A 17,162-nucleotide genomic window follows, 5' to 3' on the forward strand; every position below is an offset into this window, starting at 1 on the left:
CATCATCATCAGCAAGTTTGGTGGAGATGGGTAGCTTTTTTATATACATTTCATGTTTTACATTACTGTGCAGGTTGTAAATGAGAGTTTCTTATATTTTATGGATAGCATAGATTGCCTGTAAGTTACAGGAATTTATTCCTCTTCTCTCTGATTGTGATAGTTATGCAATAGATAGCTAGATGACAGCTAGTTAGCTAGATAAATAGACAGACAGACATACAGATACACAAATGGGAGAGAGAATGTATGTATATATGTATCAGAGGTGGGTTCCTACCAGTTCGCACCTATTCGATAGAACCGGTTCATCAAATCTACTGAACCGGTTAGAAGAGGTTCCACCAGTGGACCCGGAAAGCAGGCCATACCTACAGAAGAGGTTCCAAATTTTTTTGAAACCCACCACTGGTCCTTGGATATGATTATTCTACACTGTCATGCTCATATTTATAAAACTCAGTGCCTCTGTGAAAGGTAAGGATGACTACTGCGTTTGTGGTGCAATCAGAACATTGCGTGTGTTGAAGTTGTTTTAATGCAAACCAAAGATGCCTTTTAAAAAAGAAGTTTACATCATATTCTTATGCATGCCAGTGCTGTGTGTGAGGTAATTTAAGGTGGTTCTGACAAGTGTCGTCGGCGTCTTCATATCCGGTCACATGGGTGGCAAGCCACTCCCACAAAGGAGGCCACACCCACAGAGTAGGTTCAAACAATTTTTGAAACCCACCACTGATATGTATGTATGTATGTATGTATGTATGTATGTATGTATGTATATATGTATGAATGAATGAATGAATGAATGAATGAATGAATGAATGAGGGAAGGAGGGAAGGAGGGAAGGAGGGAATGAATGAATGAATCTGAAACTTCAAACTATTTATGCCAAAAAAGAAGCATGAAATAATGCAACTTTTGCTGACCTAACCGTTTCAGTGAGATAGAATAGAATAGAATAACAGATTTGGAAAACGCCTTAGAGGTCTTCTAGTCCAACTCCCTGATTAGGCAGGAAACCCTATGCCTTTTCAGGCAAATGGTTATCCAACATCTTCTTTAAAACTTCCAGAGTTGGAGCATTCACAACTTCTGGAGGCAAGTTATTCCACTGATTAATTGTTCTGTCAGGAAATTTCTCCTTGGTTCTAAATTGCTTCTCTCCTTGATTAGCTTCCACCCATTGCTTCTTGTCCTGCCTTCAGGTGCTTTGCAGAATAGCTTGAATCCCTCTTTTTTGTGGCAGCCCCTGAGATATTGGAACACTGCTATCATGTCACCCCTAGTCAGTGGTGGGTTGCTGCCGGTCCGCCCCGGTTCTTGCGAACCGGTTGGGTACTGGACCCGGAAGTAAGTTCCGGAACGCCTGCCCCGGTCCTGTATACCCAGATGGTATTTTGTCCCTTCTGTCTCCCCATGCTCAGAAAAGCAACTTCGGGAAGGTCCTTTGCTAGCGGGCAGGTTCTAGGACGCCTGTCGCCACCAAAGGACCTTCCCGGAGTTGCTTTTCTGAACATGGGGAAACGGACGGTATTTTGTCCCTTCTGTCTCCCCGTGCCACCCGCTCGTCTGCATTCAAACCAGCCCACCCCCTTTTGTCTCCTGGCATGGGCTCTCTGGAGGGGGAGGTTCTTTCCAAAGATCAGCTTCTTTCCGGCATGGCGATGGCTAGCAAAGCTTTTAGCGAAGGCAAGAATCCTGCCGCTGCGCCAGATTCAGCAAACCATGAGGCTGTCAGAGAAGAGGACAGTGCATGCCCATGGGCTTGTGCAACAGCTGAATCCTCGCCTCCTATTCTTCAGCTGCTGTACAAGCCCACGTGGCGTGCGCTTAACTCTTATCTCTTGAAAGCAGCCTGGTTAAAAAGAAGGACGACGCTCTGCTGGTCCGAAGCCCATCCACAGGGGGAGGGATCTCCCTCATATTCCTCCGGAATCATCGCCAGCCTCGCCGCGGCTCCACGCCATAGAAATCATAGGCACGTGCGCACACCCCATAAAGTACAGCCACTGGGAAGCCTTTGCTGGTTCGACGCCAGCGGTAGCTCTGACATTGCTTTCCTTTCCACTGAAGCAACAGATGTTTCTCTTGCTTAACATCAGGAAGACTTGACTGGCAGGCTCTGCTGGCCCCTCCGGCGTTTCAAACGGTAACCGACAAAAGCCACTTTCCTGGAGAGTGGTCTGTTAGAAGAGGGAAGTGGCTGTCATTCACTGCTTGCCGCTTTCAGAGTTGTTTTGAGGCTGGCCTCTGCACACAGAAGCCAGGAAAGGGCACAACAAATGTGCCCTTGCCACAAAGTGTCATTGAAATGGCAATACTTTCTGTGTCGTCGTCCCCCAATACCGAAGGCAATTTAAACAGATCGATGTAAAGAGGAGACAGCTCTTAAAGCCCTTTAGTCATTTATCAGCGAAGTGCAATTAGAAAAGGGGGAGGAGAGGGGGGAAGATTTGATAAAATTGTCTCTAGCCCTGTGGCACATGGAGGTCAGCCTTTTTCTATCAGACTTGAGTTTTATACCCCTTTTTGTCATATAAGAGAAGTTAGGTGGGGAGAGGGGAGACGGCCTGGGAACGAAAGGAAAACCTTATATTTTTAAAAGAAAACTTTCATTACAAGGAGCTCTGAATGGAGGTAGAAAAGTCTTGCTTGAAAAACATAGCAATTAAAGAATAGTCTGTTATTCCCTTTGTCTAATGATAAACGGGAGGAGATAACTTTAAATGATGTGTTATCAGTGGAAGCCAAGATAAATTAAAAGCTCTCCTCAGCTGGATCTGCTTCCTGGCTTGACAAAGCTCCACAAACACAAATGAAAGCAGAGAAATAAATCCCTAAGAATTTAAGTATTTATGGTGATAAAGTTTTGTAATGTAGGAGTTTAAAAGGACAACGAAGAGAAGATTGGAAATTTAATTTCATGTTCACGTGGCAAGAATGCACAGGTCACCCTTTGGGGGCAATTTTTGCATTTTTCCTTTGAAGGGAATAGTAATACAAGTAATAAGTATTATCTCATTGAAGTAGAAACTTGTTATTCTAGGTATCTGTTCTGTTGTAATATATAGATAAGATAAGTTAGGATATATGACTGGAGTTTTACAATATTGTTAGATTATATGACTGGAGTAATTTAGAATAATTAGAATATGAAGAACAAAGACTTTTTGGGGTATAAGAAAGGACACAGTATCATTGATTGTTTTTAGTACTTTCCTCCCATGTCTCTTGTGCATGGGTTTGGAACTTCTTACCCAGAACTTTAACTTTGATCAAAGAATAAAGTCTGTTTTCTCTGTTTTTCAAGCTTCCGTTTTAAGTCTTCATTTTGATTCATTTTTGGCTGAAGTGTATTACCAAACCTTACACCTTCCTCTGCATGGATCCCCCCCTCCATTGGAAATGAGGCGGCTGTCAAAGAGAAGGGGGCACACGCCACATTGGCTTGTCCAACAGCCAAAGAAAGAAAGAAAGAAAGAAAGAAAGAAAGAAAGAAAGAAAGAAAGAAAGAAAGAAAGAAAGAAAGAAAGAAAGAAAGAAAGAGAGAGAGAGAGACATAAGAAAGAAAGAAGGAAGGAAGAAAAAGGAAGGAAAGAAAAAGAAAGAGAACTTATTATCACAATTGAGCCCAAAATTTTGGTTGCTAAGAAAGAGCGTTGTTAAGTGAGTTTCACCACATTTTCCAAGGTGGCCACGCCCACCCAGTCACATGACTACCAAGCCACTCCCACCTGATCACATGACTGCCAAGCCAATACCAAAAAACAGGCCACACCTACAAAATAGGTTCTAAAAAAAATTGAAACCCACCACTGCCCCTAGTCCTTCTTTTCATTAAGCTGGACATAGCCAATTCCAGCAACCGTTCTTCATATGTCTTAGCTGAGACAGTAAATCCCAGAAATCTCAATTGACACAGCTGAACAACTTTATAAAACATAACAATCATTTGCCTTCATTGTGGGAAGGAGATAAAATTTAAGATGTCTCATTTTAAAAAGCATATTATTTTGATTTATCTGATTTAGCGTACACTCCACCTGTAAACCCTGAGGACTTTCTGGCTGGCTACTTCTTACACATTTCTCTCCACACTAGTGGAATAAGAATGTGCTGAAAGGAAAGGAGGAGGTAGATGAAGAAGGTGAAATGAGATGAATGTTTAACCTGTAGCTAGAGATAAACTTCAGAAGCCATAAAAACTGCTTTCTGTGAGGGTTCCTGTAGTTCAGTCTATAAAAGAGACCAGAGGAGGAAAGAAGGTGAAAAGTTATATTGTTCAGAAAGGGCATCAACATTGCAAACTGTAATGAAATCCAGGTTTATTAGAGGCATGTATTTGAATTTAACAGAGGCAACTTTTCATGCCGATAGGAGCAGCCAGGAAAAATATACTGCATTCTGCCTTTCCTAAGAATAAGGAGGGTTCTTACAGATGTTTCCTATAAAAGAGAGATGCCTATGATTAGTTAACCTGCACATACAGAGCATTTTGACAATTGCTATCATTTGAAAAGAAGCGGTTTACATTTTCATCACAATGGGCAAGTCTATGATCAAATGACCTGAAAAGACAGCCTCTTTTTGACCTTCAGATAAGGTGATCAGATGATGCTTTCAGACAGGTGACTAGTCTTTTGTGAGGAAGGATACATCAACAGGTGCCTAATGATCTGTCTCTTCCAACTTTTTCTCTTTCATTGCCAATCTAGCAAGGGTAAGGTGAGAGTTCTTTAAAATAGTTTTTCTTGGACATCATGCCATCTATTGTTTGACAAGCATTTGAAATTAGAACTTCAACTTAATATAGAGGGGGTAGTAACAGCTCTTCCTGAAAAGGATGAGATCTCAAGTCTGAGCTTTAGCATATTCTTCATACTTCTTAATATTTATTGCTTCTAGCCTCCAAGACCTGAAATCTCACCATGAAGCAGACAGGCAGAAGATTTTTAGAGACACATGTTATTCTAATCTTATGATGATGTTCATCCATCATGTTCGAAAAGGACCTTGACATCTAACAGGTTGTGGGCTGGCCACAATGGGTCCGTAGGTGGCTGGTAAGACCTATATGGGCACAAAATGTTCTGCCACATGTTGGGCAGACATGTGTGGGCACCATTGTTGCAGCATTTGCCACTCTGGCTTTGTGGAGTGCTCGCTTCTCTTGTGCTATGGTTGTTCTTCTGCCCTCAGATGTCTGGCAGCCTTAGCGGATCAGCGTACACCATGTTGATCGATTTTGTGCCAGGGTTTTCCAGGAAGTGATGCCAATATCCAGGACCTTGAAGGAGGATCTGGTAGCAGGACAAGGTGCCAGACACAGAAGTCCTATCCAGAGCAGGACTGCTATCAGTTCACACCCTGCTGATGAAAGCCCAGACACACTGGGTAGGCCATGTTGCAAGGCTGCCAGACCATTGCATCCCCAAACAGCTCCTCTATGGTGAGTTGTCTCAAGGAAAGTGATCACACGGGGGGACAAAGGAAGTGATACAAAGACACATTGAAAGCTTCCTTTTCTAATCATAGTTTTTGTCTGAATATCGGGAGCAAACCTCCATGTAAGTATTAAGTACCTATGCTTAGATATACTGTACATGTTATTGAGTTGAAGGTTTTCCCTAGAAGACTATGCTGGGGTGAAGTCCTAGTCCTACCTGATACACAATCAAGATAATGAATCTTTCCACAGCTCTATTTTGTGTCACCTGTTTGATTGTGTTTTCCCTATGTGGTTCAATTGAATGGCCGAAGACTGAGGTTAATCTGGGGAGTCACCAGGAGGAACAGAGGGAGTGTCCTCGGATTTACCTCAGTCTCCAGGCAATTGGGCCGTAACAATACCCATCCAGTGACTCCTCCCACACCCCTTGGAGACCAGAAACCCATTTTATGCCACCTCTCTTCCATAGTCACCATCCCACACACTATGTGACCTCTTGAGTCGTTGATCAAATGAGGTTGAGGGGCAGGCATTACATGGTTTTCTGAGAAGCTCTGGACGATGGGATAGTGCTGCTGGAGTGAATCTGACTAAACACATGCAAGCCCCTATATTGGGATGGGTAGGAATGGTTAAGTCAACTCCTGAAATAAACTGAAATATGTCCCTAATTTTCTAGTAGAGTATTTATATGGTTAGGAAATATCAGAAAGATTACAGCTAAAGAAGCTAATATTAACATGACATTGAGAATAACACTGATGGCGTATCCGCTTGTTCAGCAAATGCCTCTTTACTAAATGGTATCAAAGTATAACCAAATAAATGATTAAACCTGAAATATTTCCCTCCCTCTGTAATGAGACTTTGGCAGCCATACACCCAATATCACTATCTAGATATTGCAGTAGACTTTTGCAAAGATCGTTCACTTTTTCCTTATTTGGACTGACATTGACTGCTGGCCTAATTTGTGTCTTAAACTGTATTTAGTTCTTTTTTTATATATGATTCTTTCTTTAAAAGTTTCCTTTAAAAATAGGAAAAAAGGAAAGAAAAAGCAAGAAATGCAAGAAAAAAATGTACAATAGAAGAGAAAGGAGAAAGAAAAAAATATAGAAAGGCTTCCAATATTCTTCACATAATTATAAATACAATTATATTTGAATCTCTCTCTGCAAAATTGCATCATAACCCTCTTCTTCCTACAATCTTCTCCTATCGGTTTCGGTCGGAGTTGGACTCCGATTCTGCAGATCCAGCCGAGGCACAAGGGGATAATCTGGTAGACCACCCCTGGGTTGAGTTTCAGGATGTTGCCCCTGGGGACGTGGACAAGGCCATGAGAGCTGTGAGTGCCTCCACATGTGTACTGGACCCGTGCCCCTCCTGGCTGGTTGCTAACAGCAGGGAGGTGACACGGGGCTGGATCCAGGCGGTTGTTACCGCCTCCCTTTGGGAGGGGGTCTTTCCCCCCGCACTTAAAGCGGCGGTGGTGAGACCCCTCCTGAAGAAACCATCCTTGGATCCAGCCGTTCTTAACAATTATCGTCCAGTCTCCAACCTCCCCTTTGTGGGGAAGGTTGTTGAGAAGGTGGTGGCCTTTCAGCTCCAGCGGTCCTTGGAGGAAGCTAGCTATCTTGACCCATTCCAGTCCGGCTTCAGGCCTGGCTACAGCACAGAAACCGCTTTGGTCGCATTGACGGATGACCTCTGGAGAGCCAGGGACGGAGGCTTCGCCTCCATCCTGGTTCTCCTTGACCTCTCAGCGGCTTTCGATACCATCGACCATGGTATCCTTCTGCGACGACTGCGGGAGGTGGGGGTGGGAGGCACTGTTTTGCAGTGGTTCTCCTCTTACCTCTCAAACAGGTCGCAGTCGGTGTTAGTTGGAGGGCAGAGATCGACCCCTAGGCCCCTAACATATGGGGTGCCGCAGGGTTCGGTCTTGTCCCGACTCTCACAAGTCACTCGTGCCCTTGTGACCTCTAGGCTGGAATACTGCAATGTGCTCTACATGGGGCTGCCCTTGAAGAGTATTCGGTGACTTCAGCTAGTCCAGAATGCGGCCGCGCGAGCGATTGTGGGTGCACCTCGCTTCACCCACATAACACCTATCCTCCGCGAGCTGCACTGGCTACCTGTCGATCTCCGGGTGCGCTTCAAGGTGCTACTTGTCACCCATAAAGCCCTACATGGTAGTGGATCTGGGTACTTGAGAGACCGCCTACTGCCAATTACCTCCACGCGACCTATTAGATCTCATCGATTAGGCCTCCTCCGAGTTCCATCTGCCGGTCAGTGCCGACTGGCAACTACGCGGAGGAGAGCCTTCTCGGTGGCAGCTCCGACCCTATGGAACGATCTCCCCATGGAGATTCGTACCCTCACCACCCTCCAGACCTTCCGCACAGCCCTCAGAATCTGGCTATCCCGTCAGGCCTGGGGCTAAGACTGTAACCCGCCCGAATGGTATGAATGTTGTGTTTTTAATTATGTATTGTCTTATATGTTAAAAGTTTGTCTCCCCTTCCCCCTTGGGTTGTGAGCCACCCTGAGTCCCCCCAGGGAAAAGGACGGCATATAAATAAACTTCTACAATCTACAATTCTACAATCTACAATCTATCTAATTATTAAAGCCATAAATCACAAGTCCTTTTTTCTTTAATAGAAAAAAGCCCATAAGAGGATTCTGGTCACTAATAAATGTAAATAGCGCTTACTTTACTCAAAGAATTTCCAGGTATTTTAATTTATCCATCTTAGCAAGATCTGTCCATTTCACCAACCATTCTTTAATAGTGAGTAACAGATAATCTTTCCATCTGTGTGTATGAAATGTCTTGAATTATTCATTCTATTCTACAATAGCTTATTTAACATGGTGCTTTTAAGGTTAGAGTTGTGCAATCCTAGAAAAAGACAGCTTCTTTAAAGGTGAACCTTATGCATGCTGCAAAATACTTTTGGGGAATCAAATCCAAAGCAGAATCCGACTCCTTAAATGTTGGGATTTCAGTCCTTGGAAATTGCAGCCCTCTGCTTGGAATAATCTGGCATTTGCCTAGATTCTCCTAACTACATCTGGAGACCATTTTATTTAATTCATTTTGAATGTGAATACTAGAACCAATACAGACACATTTTTTGAAATAATAGCCAAACAAAAAGCACTCATTTAAAAAAGAACAAGGAGAGTCTGTAAAAAAATAATACACGCATTCAGAAAAAATGCAGGACTGTATTCTCCTACGACTTTTGATCAGTCCATGTTTGTCTGAGACTCTGCTTCTAGTTCTCCACTTTTTTGTAGTGATGGGGTTATAAGACTAAGTGTTGGGAGACCTACCCTAGTAGACTTTCCAGCTCTAAGAACTCCCATGCTTTGGGCTTTAAGTGATCAGACATTGAGCTGTTTCAGCAAAACTTTTGGATGAGAATTAATGCTATTGGTTATTGCCTGAATTTATGTGTAGATTATTTAGATCTTTTTATTTGTTCCTTTTTATGGGTATGCCATGGGTATTTATATTCTTTTATGGATACACTGTAAACTGCTGAACATCTTTTCAAATTTTAAATCCAAAAAAGAAAGGAGGGAGGGAGGGAGGGAGGGAGGGAAGAAAGAATCTGCAAAAATATCACTGTAAGACAAATTTCAAACTTTAGAGAAATACAGATAAAACTGGGTATTTGTATGCACACACCAGAGGTGGGTTACTAATCTTTTTACTATTGATTCGGGCGCATTCCTGCATGCACTCCTGCGCTCATACCACACTTCTGCACATGGGCAGAAGCATGTGGGTGGGCGGAGCCTCCTGCCGCCGCTATTACTGGTTTGGCCAATCTGGTCTGAATCAGCAACAACCCATCTCTGGCACACACCCAGAACACAAATATGTATATATATAGGATGATTCTACCTGCTAGGAATATAATTCTAACGGTTGGGTTGGCAATATATAAATCATGTAACAATGTTGTACCTGTTTCTTTAAACCATACTGTAAAATGTGATTGGTTGCTGTTTTCCTCAATCGGCCATAAGAGGGAGGCAGAATGACTGTTAGTTCTCTGTTCATTAGATGCTGGGCTGATCTGAACTGAGTGTTTTGGAAGCTGGCTGTTAGAAAGTGCTGTGAGCTATTGTAAGTTTTGCAACTGCTAGCAAACTTTGAGTACTGAACTGATTATATGATACTGGATTATGTTATTTGGATTATCCCTTAACTGAAAGACATTGATGACTGATTGTCTTATCCGTGTATGACTTGGACTGTTTGATGGACTCTGATACCTCTATTTCCACGAAAGTAAAAGCCTATTTAAACTGCAGTGTCTCTGTATGCTGGTTTGTGTGTTCTCCAACACAACTCTCACAACACTTTGCTGAACGTACTCGCCAGGGGTGGGTTTCTCACCCCGTTCCAACCAGTTCGGCGGCGTCCTCGTGCGTGCATGCGGTGCGTGCACGTGTGCGGCGCACGCATGCGTACTAGCTTCTGTGCGATGCTCCAGCTGCTCCTGGAGGATCGCGCAGGCACTGTATGCATCCTGTGCATGCATGGAAGCACAGAACTCGTCAAAACCGGGTAAGGAGCGCGGGCGGGCGAGTGGGCCCTTCGCCGTTCCCGGAAGTTACTTACTTCCGGGTTCGCCGACCAACCGGTTCGCAGGGACCGCCGCGAACCGGTTGAAACCCACCCCTGGTACTCGCTCTCCCAACAGGGAGCTTACCTAACACTACCAACTTCCCTTTTTATGACCCTGAATCAGCAAAAGAAAACAGAAAGCTTCTGATTTCTTATCCTTCATCCTAATACATCTAAAAGACTTCTATTGGGGAGCATCTTCTTAACATTCCTTTTTTCTTTCTTTCTTTCTTTCTTTCTTTCTTTCTTTCTTTCTTTCTTTCTTTCTTTCTTTCTTTCTAAAATCTGAAATGCTGGCCTCTGTATATAACTTTAAGAAATGGTAGGTACTGCTTATGCAATAACTTATGCAGTAAACCAACTTGTAAATAAAAGTCTCTTCTCCTTTGCACTAAAGTTTATAGAACTATAGGCAAATATTACTTAAGCTACAGTCCCCAGCACTTAGTACTAGCAATTTTTCTCCTGATCTGCTCATGCAATAATTTTTATTTGTTTTTTTTCCTTGTGTAAATGCTTTCTTAACTTGAAACAGCCTGCAATATTGACAGTCCTTGTTGCTTGCATAATGCTTACTCAATGAAAATATCTATATGTAAATGGCAAGCAGAAAGAAAACCATAAAGGAAAGATTCTTGTCCTGACCAGTTGCAACATGCTTTATTAGATCAGTTGCAGATGGAGATATTAAAACCCAATTTTTATGCTCACAATTCAAAAGACAAGCCTGATTCACAATTCAAAAGTTTTTATTGCAAAGAAATTGAAAAAGCGGTTGCAAGCATGGCCTCCCAGACTCTTCCCAATGGCTTGAGTACAGGGAGCACAAGGACAGACTCCAAGTAATACAATTTATACCTTTCTAATCATTACGCGTGATGCCTAAGAAGAACCCCTCCCCATTTCCAAAATTGTTCTTTGAGGTTAATTCACATTCAAGAGGACAGCATGGCTTTTCCTGCAGGCCCCTTTATCTTATCTGTGCCACTTTGATATTTCATTCTAGATGGCGGATGTTATCATCTCACCAATTTAAATATTATATTTAAATAGTAAAGGAATTTTAGCAAGTCCTCCAGTATTGACTTTAATGCTTTGTGCTTAATTTACAATCAAGAAAAACAGCACCAAGAGTCTTACACCTCCGTGTTACATGTTACACTTTATATGAAAGAGTAACTTATTTATTTCCTTCACAGCTACAGGGAATTGAAGAAATACCAAGTAAAGGGCAATCGACAGTCAGCTATTCAGTCTAATCTAAGAGGTTAGATTTAGCTCAAGGTAAATCCATTGTTGTATTGGATTAAACCGAATCAATTCAGTGCTCATTGCACATCAACACTCAATTAATGTGTGACCTGACAAATCAGCAATCGTCAAAATAGTGCCGACAAAATAGCACCGACAACAACGTGACATCATAAGCGCGCCCACAACTTCGCGTCGATATAAGCGCGCCGACAAAACCGCGATGAAGGAAAGGTTTATTTTGTTGCAAAAAGGTTTATTTTGTTGCAAAAAGGTTTATTTTGTTGCAAAAAAGTTTATTTTGTTGCAAAAAGGTTTATTTTGTTGCAAAAAGACAACTTTGCTAGCTTTGCTGTTTGTGTATGGAATCTTTAAAACCCTTCAGTTTTGTTGACTATGTCAAGCGGCGGTATATTGAAGCTTTTGAGTGCTAGTATTGAAGAAGGCTCTTGAGAATACCATGGATAGTCAAGAAAATTAATAAATAGATCCTCGAACAAATTAACCAGATATTTCATTTCAGGAACATATGACTATATTTTGGGCATAATCTTTGAAGGCCATAGTACTGGGTAAAGTTAAAAAGTCAGCAATAAAATGCAGATGTGTCGGCGTTTTAACATTTTAACGAGTGTTGATGATTAGTCAGGATTAGAAGAAGAAGAGAGTTTTGATGCAATAAGAGGGAAGTTTATTATACAGGTTTTTTTCTTTCTTTTCTACTTTGATAAGCCATCAAGGTTTATACCGGGGTCACAAAGGCAAAAGAGCCAAGAATTGTGTCTCCTTAAATTCATCTGTTTTAACGAGTGTTGACTGCGTTTTGATTTTAAAGGCGCAGCGCTTTCTTTTCTACTTTCCACAGTGCGCGATTGTGTCCATGACTGTGAGGTTTGTGTGTGCTTGTGACAAGCCATCAAGGTTTATAATGGCGTCCCTCTGGAATGATCTCCCCATGGAGATTCAGACCCTCACCACCCTTCAGGCTTTCCGCAAAGCCGTCAAGACCTGGCTGTTCCGGCAGGCCTGGGGCTGATGAGTTCCCAGCCCCACTCGAATTGTGTGGCTGTTGAGAGTTTTTTTTAAATCCGTTTTCTGTATTTTGTTTTTTGTCTTACTTTGTTCTCTTTGTATTGTCCCCATTCCCTTTTGGTTTGTTAGCCGCCCTGAGTCCCTCTGGGAATAGAGTGGCATACAAGTTTAATAAACAAAAACAAAACAAAAAACAAAACAAAGGCAAAAGAGTCAAGAATTGTGTCTCCTTAAGTTCATCTGTTTTAACGAGTGTTGACTTTAAAGGCACAGCGCGATTGTGTCGGTGCGCACATGTCGGCGCGCTACTGTCGCATAACGATTAGCGGTTAAGATGGCATGGATTTGTCCCCCGCGGTTCTGTCAGCGCGGAAAAGTCTTTCGCGCATTTGTCGGTGAACCCAATTAATGTGATCCACTACAACATAAAAATATGCTAGTTTAAGGACATGCTAACCACTCTTTCACACCCTGCCTTAATTGACAGTAAAGCAGAAAAGAGGCCGAGGTGGGAGGGAAGGAGGGAGGGAGAGAAGTAGGTGGGGAATCTTCTTATAGTTGCATCAAAAGATTCACTAGTCTCTTGCTGTCAGTTCTCCAGTCCCACAGAGTGGTCACTTTATGGCCTTGGAAAACTGGGGCAAAAGAAAATCTATCTCACCTATTTCTTCCTCCATGGAAGCAAAATACCTGATCTGTCCCCCCCCCCCCCCCGGTGTGGTTGTTCATTCCTCTGTCTGCAGAGAATGCCAGCTGAGGAACCTCTTTCTTTGCTTCCCTTCATTCCCTCAGCAAAATGATGGCCTTCCCACCCATCCCCAGTGTTTTAATATCTTTAGCACCTGGTGGGGGGGGGGGGTTGGTTCATTATGCCTTGAAAAGTGTGCCCACGTAGCTTGCTGATCATGTTCTGCTGTGCTTGGCCTTCTAGGACCACATGGCGGGCAGAGATATTGGGGGTAGCAGCTACAGATCATCCCTTCCCCTAAGAACATTCCAAAGCCAAAATATCTCTATGCCAGGCCTGGAAGCCATCTTTTGCATTGGGCCTTCAGGCCTGCCACATTCACTGCTGTGGGAAAATGGGAAGGAGGATTATATGGCATATGGGAGAGATATAGTCAAAATAACATTCCTTTCTCAGAGAGTTAAGGACATCTTGACCTGCACCTGGAAGGGTGTGACTGGGAAGCATCTCCAATTGGGATGGTACCTGATTGGACCATGTGACGGACATGTGGGTGCTGGGCAGGGACTTGGACTTTCACTTGGGTGGGAAAAACCTGGAAGCTTTCAGATTCAGGTTTCCCCAGATGTGCCAACAGGACATCTCTAATAAAATGGAACTTTGAGGAATTTCAAGCCTCAGAGTCTTCTTTCATTGGGGGTGTTACTTGGAACCCTGGCACTCTCTGTGGCGCAGGCAAACTGATGGTTAAAGAGTCTCTTCTCCTTGTGATACAGATACTTCTCTTATCATTCTTCCAAGCCCTGCCTGCCTGCCTGCCCAGGAATCGTATGCCAGGATTTGGGAGGTTTGGCAAGAAATGAAAGAGATGACTGCTCGCCTGGATTCTTCCTGCCCAAAGGTGGAAGCCCTGAAAATCAATGACCAGTGATATTTTTTAAATATAACAGTGGCATAACTAAAAATTAGAAAGAGGATAAACAATGGAAGATTATAATTTAATATAAATTATATTTATATATTTATAATATAAATTGTATTACTATTAGCACTATATAAGTCTGTTAAACACAACTAATATGATTATTAAAACTCGTAGTAAAAGGAGCAACATTTAGAATATGGAAATTGGCATAAAAATAACATACTGAAATATCGAATAACCCAAAGAATGAAAGATTATTATAATTATAATTATAATTATAATATGTGCATTATTACACATAAGTTTGTCAACTGTATTAAATATAAAGAATATTGTTTTATTTATACTAAAATGTAAGACCCTCCAATATTACACTGTTCACACAATGATATGTTTGTAAAAAAAAACTTGGGGAGTGGGGAGATCAGTGACCAGTGATGAGGAGAAGGCATGCCTGCAGCATCCAAGAGCAGGGTAGATCCCCATTCCTAAACTTTCCTAGGTACAAAGAGTCATAGTCAAACCTCATGGCAAATAAGTAAAGCAAGAATGTAAGCTTAAAGGTTGTCTCCTTGGGAAACGATTGGCCAAAGGCAACATTATCCATTCATCTCTTTTAAGTCCATTTGCTGAAGCATCACTGATCCGCGTTTAATGGTTGCCTAAAAGAGTGCTTAGGTAGCCACAACATATTATAGAATATCCAAACCCAGTCATTTTTTCTCCTCCAAAACAAGATTTGGAAAGAATGGCATTGAAAAAGCAAGTTAGGTATGAAATAACTCATTGACACAGCTAGGTGGCATTGATTCATGATAGCAGCAAAACCAACTACTGGTATATTGTAGCCCATTGGTCAATGGTAAAAGGCTAATGAGCTGAGAATGTTGCATTCAAAAGTCAGGGAAGCAAAATATGTTTTGCTAAGCAAGAAACTATCTCACTCCTTTCATTTGAAAGAAGCTTTTCAAAAGCTTCTGCCAACCAAAACCTAGGTAGCATTGTTAATAAACACTCAACACACCTTTATCTTGAAATATCTCCAGTGTTACCAGGGTGTTTGCTTGAATAACCTGATCTGGGCATGATTCATGTTTAATATATGGATTCGGTCCAGTTAGAACCTGGCATATCCATGGCAATACATTAGGATATTTTTTGCAGGATATAGAATATTGCGACACTCAGTCCTTGTAATAATAAGGTCTTTGAATTTTGAATATGTAGAGTGTGTGTGTTCATTGATTTGGCACAAAGTATTAGCTGAAAAACAAACTTGCTGCATAGATAAAAGGAAATCCATGGGCAAGTTAAATCCGTTTTGCGTATGAGGACTTTGGTCAGAGATTAAGATTCTACTGGAAAATATTAGGGTTATCTATGATAATATATACAGAGGAATTATTGAGTCTGTCAACTGCACTTCCATAACTGTCTGGTTTGGCTGTGCAATCAAACAAGATAGACACAGACTTCAATGGATAATGAGAACTGTAGAAAAAACAATTGCTACCAACCTGTCTTCCATCGAAGACCTGTATACTGCACGAGGCAAAAGGAGGGCCATGAAAATAAATATAAACCCCTCACATCCTGGACATAAATTGTTTCAGCTTCTACCCTCAAAACAACACTATAGTGTTGTAGAAAACCAGGAGATTTGGACTGCGGGATCAAAAAATAGCTTTATTTGGCCAAATGGTTCAGATAGAGATAACAATTTCTAACATCTGAACAGCATTCTAATCCAAACACACATTTTTATATTGTCAAAAACACAGAAATATTTTAAAGCATTCTTATGGGCTAAATTCTTTAATTCTAAGCAGAAAAGCATACAGGAAGCACTAGCTTCATTCTGACATATGTGGTTAAGCTTTGACTTGTAATAAATTTATATGCCACCCAATCCCGTAGGACTCCTACGGGATTGGGCGGCATATACTGATCTACTAAGAGCCGAAGTGGCGCAGTGGTTAGGGTGCAGTACTGCAAGCCACTTCAGCTGACTGTTATCTGCAGTTCAGCAATTCAAATCTCACCGGCTCAAGGTTGACTCAGCCTTCCATCCTTCCGAGGTGGGTGAAATGAGGACCCAGACTGTGGGGGCAATTTGCTGACTCAATTTGCTAAAAATCTGTAAACCGCTTAGAGAGGGCTGAAAGCCTTATGAAGCGGTATATAAGTTAAATAAATAAATAAATAAATAAATAAATAAATAAATAAATAAATAAATAAATAAATAAATAAATAAATAAATAAATACAAGCAGGTGCTGAGATTTGACATTTACATTTCCCGAGTTCAAGTTTTCTGTGTTCAACCTTCCTGTCTCAAAGATTTTTTTTTTTTATCTTACAAAGTGCAAAGATAAAAATGACTAAAGATAATCTAGTCTGGCTCCAAACCATCTTACTTTATGTCCAAATCTCACTTTACATCCTGCCTTAATAGGGCACTGCACACCAGAACAACTAGACACAAGGACAGTTTTTTCCCCGAATGCCATTACTCTGCTAAACAACTAATTTCCACAACACTGTCATATTACCTACTAAGATTATATTACTATTCTTCTTCTCTTCCTTTCTAGTACCTACCTCTTCCCATTTATGATTCTAACCGTGTTGCTTGTATCTTTTAATTTTATATTCTTTTATTTGTTTCCTAGCATAATTTGATTGCTTATTAGTAACCTATGACTATTAATAAGTGTTTATCTTATGATTCTTGATGAATGTATTCTATTTTATTCTTCTTGTGTACAATGAGAGCATATGCACCAAAGACAATTTCCTTATATGTCCAACTATACTTGGCCAATAAAGAATTCTATTCTATTCTATTCTATTCTATTCTATTCTATTCTACTCTACTCTACTCTACTCTACTCTATTCTATTCTATATATCATTAATGTATCCTCTTTCATCAGCTGGGACCTCGTAAGTTTTTGACAGGGAAAATTGTGGAGAATTAGCAGATAATTGATTGCAGTGTTCAGTGGAAAATGCACTGTCAGTGAGTCATAAAAATGATGACCAGATCACCTCTGGAGTATTTGCAAAATATGAAATTGCACCATCTAGTGGCAGACTAGTTTACAGCATCGCCATGGGCTTCCTACACCAAGCAATAGAATTTTCTTTACCCCTGC

General features: G+C 41.4%; 1 protein-coding gene across 1 annotated transcript in view; it reads left to right on the forward strand.

The window, feature by feature from the left end:
* Positions 1-17,162, forward strand: part of CUNH4orf17 (chromosome unknown C4orf17 homolog) — a 137,392-nt gene that overhangs the window by 107,269 nt on the left and 12,961 nt on the right. The window lies entirely within an intron of this gene.

This window comes from Thamnophis sirtalis, unplaced genomic scaffold (assembly GCF_051295495.1).
Source record: "Thamnophis sirtalis isolate CommonGarterSnake01/CBP01778 unplaced genomic scaffold, rThaSir2_p1.2 scaffold_10, whole genome shotgun sequence".
Classification (NCBI taxonomy): Eukaryota; Metazoa; Chordata; class Lepidosauria; order Squamata; family Natricidae; genus Thamnophis; species Thamnophis sirtalis.